Raw genomic sequence first — 4,847 nt, forward strand, 5'->3', positions numbered from 1 at the left:
AGCTAAAACTACAGGTATGCAAATGCAAATGCTAGGCAATTTTCTTCTGTTTTCAGGGTCTCACTCTTGGTCAGGCTGTCTCAAACTCTTGATCTCAAGCAGTCCTCCTACCTGGGCCTTCCAGTAATCCTTATGCTGGGATTACAACACAAGCTACCACTCTTGGCCTAAAATAACTTTGTTTATTTATTTATTAATTATTTTTAAATTCCAACTCTGAAAGAATTTCTAATATCCTAATGATAGAGAACAATATGGGGATGAAGTGATATTCATGCATTCAATAGTTCATTTAAAAAATATTAATTGAGCACTCACATATGCCAGACACTGTCCTAGGCACTGGGGATGCACCAGTGAACAGAATAAAGTCTTGGTTCTCATGGAGCCTACATTCTAGCAAAAGGAGACATGTAACCTAAAATAAAACAGAGAACTTGTGTGGTATTTCAGGACATAAATAAAGTATGAAAAAAGAGGAAATGTGTTTATAGGGATAAAAGAGTAAGAGGGAGCTTTAGAAGCCTCTAAAAATAAATTTAATCTAGAGTTAGGAGTGAAATATTGGAAATGAAGATGGGAAAAACCAGAAACATGGGACTAAATACTAGAAATGAATGTAACTGGATATTAGAAGTAAAATGATAAAGACAGAAGACGTATTTTCTCAAATGAAAAGTGCCAAAGGAGTGACTCAAGATTGCGGATGAGAGTGAGACAGCAGTGAAGCCGCCTGCACCTTCGCTGGTGCAGATGATGGAAGGGAATGGAAACAGCCATGAGCACTGCAGCAATTGCGAGAATGAGGAAGGTAACAGCTACAACCGGGATGGTTTGAATCTAGCCAATGACACTGGAGCCAAAAAGAAGAAAAAGAAACAAAAAAAAGAAGAAAGAAAAAGGCAGCGAGACAGATTCAGCCCAAGATCAGCCTGTGAAGATGAACTCCTTGCCAGCAGAGAGGATCCAGGAAATACAGAAGGCCATTGAGTTGTTCTCAGTGGGTCAGGGACCTGAGAAAACCATGGAGGAGGCTAGCAAGCAAAGCTACCAGTTCTGAGATACGCAGTCTGTCCCCAAACTAGGGGAAGTGGTGAACACCCATGGTCCTGTGGAACCTGACAAAGATAATATCTGGCAGGAGCCCTATACTCTACCCCAGGGCTTCACCTGGGATGCCTTGGACCTGGGAGACCGTGGTGTTCTGAAAGAACTGTACACCCTCCTGAATGAGAACTACGTGGAAGATGATGACAACATGTTCCAATTTGATTATTCCCCAGAATTTCTTTTGTGGGCTCTCCGGCCACCAGGCTGGCTGCCGCAGTGGCACTGTGGGGTTCGAGTGGTCTCAAGTCGGAAACTGGTTGGGTTTATTAGCAACATCCCAGCGAAAATCCATGTCTATGACACAGAGAAGAAGATGGTAGAGATTAACTTCTTATGTGTACATAAGAAGCTACGGTCCAAGAGGGTGGCTCCAGTCCTGATCCGAGAGATAACCAGGTGGGTTCACCTGGAGGGCATTTTCCAAGCTGTTTACACTGCCAGTGTGGTACTACCAAAGCCTGTTGGCACCTTCAGGTACTGGCATCTGTCCCTAAACCCACGGAATCTGATTGAAGTGAAGTTTTCCCACTGAGCAGAAATATGACCATACAGCCTACTACGAAGCTCTACAAACTGCCAGAGACTCCCAAGACAGCTGGACTACGGCCAATGGAAAAAAAGCACATTCCAGTAGTGCACCAGCTCCTCACTCGGTACTTGAAGCAGTTTCACCTCACCAGTCATGAACCAGGAAGAGGTGGAGCACTGGTTCTACCCCCAGGAGAATATCATTGACACTTGCCTGGTGGAGAATGCAAATGTAGAGGTGACAGATTTCCTGAGCTTTTATATGTTTCCCTCCACCATCATGAACCATCCAACCCACAAGAGTCTAAAAGCTGCTTATTCTTTCTACAACGTGCACACCCAGACCCCTCTTCTAGACCTCACGAGTGACGCTCTTGTTCTCGCCAAAATGAAAGGGTTTAACGTGTTTAATGCACTGGATCTCATGGAGAACAAAACTTTCCTGGAGAAGCTCAAGTTCAGCATAGGGGATGGCAACCTGCAGTATTACCTTTACAATTGGAAGTGCCCCAGCATGGGGGCAGAGAAGGTTGGGTAGGTGCTACAATAACCAGTCACCAGTGAGATTCTGGATAAAGCCACTGAGAAGTCCAACCAGGAAATGGAACCCCACAAATTGGTCCAATTTTCACAAATGTGTGAATCTCTGGCAAAGGGAACAGAGCTGAATCGGCTTTACAAAACCGCCAGCGAACTTGACAATTATATTGCAATGGCGTGGGCTGCATGATGTCACCTTTGACCATGTCACTGGTCTCCCTGTTTTCCAGTTAATCACATCTTCATGCAGCCGTGATCAAATGAATGCAACTGCTGAAAACTAGTTCGTGATTGGCATATTATGGAGTTAATGGGTGAATAATAAAAGTACATATATATTTAAAAAAAAGAAAATTGCCAAAGGTCCTTCCCCCACCCCTACCTATAGAGGAAATTAACACAGGGTTTAAAGGCTAAATCCTAAGTGATTGAGGATCAGGTGTCAAGTTTTGACATGTAGGAACCAGCTTACTCCTGCTGGTTCCACTTACAAATTTTGAGTTGAAACAGCACAACTGATTTTTGGTTGTTCACCTTACTGTGTCTCATTTTCTTCTTGCATCAAATGACCCAGTGCTACTCTATTTTGCTCTGTAGTTGACCTATACATAAAGTGGAGAGGCTAGAGCTTGGGAACCCATGAACAAGGAGCTGAGAATTAAGTCTTGATCTTCCACTAATCAGGGTTGGGGGACTGATCTACTTAGAGGATTGTGACCCCAGATGGATCTTAAGTACTAGTACCATGCCTATGTGTCCTTATCACTTTCCAATTTTATAGCATTTTATTGTTATTAACTATATAAATTTGAACACATCAATATTGGAGAAATGTTGAATAGTCTTTTTTGTTGGAATCCTGCTCCCCATTATTCAAAAACTCCATGCTAATATACTATATCTTTCTCTTCATATATAAAAATATTCTTATGCATAGATTTATTTAAATGAGGTAATTTTATATAGACTTTAATTTACTATATTCAAAAATATCTCACTGAAAATCCTTCAAGTCATTTGGTATAACTCTAATTCTTTATTCATAATAGCTACATAGCATTCCCTTTGTGAATGTACTATGATTTATTCAATAATTCCCGTTACTGGGCATTCATTTTGTTACCAAATTTTTATCACTAGGAACTTCAGTGGAATAATATTCTTGTATAGATTTGCTAGAGAGTCAGTGTTGCAGTGCATAACTCACGTGGTTCGATTATTTGGCTGAGTTAGAAAGTTGAACACAGGCACAGCAGTAACTGAAAGCAAAAATGAGTGGAAACTGAAAAAAACTGGAGTGGCACAGGCAATGTGGCTAAAAAGTAAAAATACTCCACATAAGTTTCAGGGTAACAAAGAGAGGTTTTGTTTTGTTTTTTTGGGACAGACTCTCACTTTGTCACCCTTGGTAGAGTGTCGTGGCATCATAGATCACAGAAACCTCAAACTCCTAGGCTTAAGTGATTCTCTTGTCTCAACCTCCCAAATAGCTGGGACTATAAGCACCCACCACCACACCTGGCTAGTTTTAAAGACAGGGTCTACTCTTACTGAGGTTTCAAACTCCTAAGCTCAAGCAATCCACCTGTCTTGGCCTCCCAGAGTGTTAGGATTGCCTGCAAGGCTTTCATTGACCTCTCTGCATCTCAGTGTCTCTTCTCATTCCCCCTGGGATAAGCTATAGTCCTGAAATCTTGAAGGGAAAATGGATAATAACAACTCCTTACTTCTTGCTGTCAAAATGGAGCATTGGCTTACCTATCAGGGATGCTCCTCAGGTTCCCTACTCTAAGGTTCTTTTTCTTTTGGGAGGGAATTTGGAAGTTTCTGGCCACTTGGTCAAAAGCTTTCCTTAGTATTTGCTGGAATCTCTGCATTACCACCATCTTAACATGGAACTGCTGGAGCCTGGAAGACAAAAACTTGATAATGAGGTTGAACAGGCAGGGTCCAAACATTAAGAAAAGGATGGTCATAATTGTGTACACAATGAAAGGATATAGAAAGAAAGGTTTCTTTAAATCAGGTATTCTCAAGGCAGGTACATTTTAAAGAACAGGTTTTCAGGTTTGGAAGGATTTTTCATGTTCCCTACCCTATGTTAGCTCCTCTATCTCTTCTCCTTTTAAGATCTTGTACAGAGGCTTAGCCAGATCTCCATATCACGGAATCCATATTTAACAGTGACCTGTCATTCCAAGGAACTCTCTGAGTTGTTTTTTGTAGAGGGGCTGATGAGGGAACAACTTGTCTTGACTCTCTCACGTCAGAGTCTCTCCTGACCAGGAGAAATAACAAAGTCTAAGTAACTTCTGGTTTGCACAACTGAGAATTTTCCTTTGACATCTTAAATCATTCCTCCTTAAGGAAATTTGACATCTGTCTAGTGTCCTCAATAGAAGATTTATATGAAGGGCAATAGATCAGTAAGTCATCTATGTACTGCATACGGGCACTTGGAAGAGCCAAGTTCAGCTGAGAAGTTTACTTAGAGCGTTCTGTAAAATTCCAGGATGCTTGCACAGTTAACATTAATTGGGTAGCAGTTCACATTAATTGAGTGGAATGCTCAGTGTCATAATTACAAAGCAAAGGAGAAGTTAAATACCTGTGAATACATTGCACATAGAGTCAGAGGAGGAGGACAGGCTTTCACAACCGAAAAACAC

General features: G+C 41.4%; 1 pseudogene across 1 annotated transcript; it reads left to right on the top strand.

Annotated features, from left to right (window-relative positions):
* Window positions 1-705: 705 nt before the first annotated feature.
* On the top strand, window positions 706-2,225 carry LOC128577653 (glycylpeptide N-tetradecanoyltransferase 1-like; annotated as a pseudogene). Its single transcript, XR_008377606.1, has one exon. The product of XR_008377606.1 is annotated as a glycylpeptide N-tetradecanoyltransferase 1-like (transcript).
* Window positions 2,226-4,847: the final 2,622 nt, after the last annotated feature.

The sequence above is a fragment of the Nycticebus coucang genome, chromosome X (assembly GCF_027406575.1).
Source record: "Nycticebus coucang isolate mNycCou1 chromosome X, mNycCou1.pri, whole genome shotgun sequence".
NCBI lineage: Eukaryota > Metazoa > Chordata > Mammalia > Primates > Lorisidae > Nycticebus > Nycticebus coucang.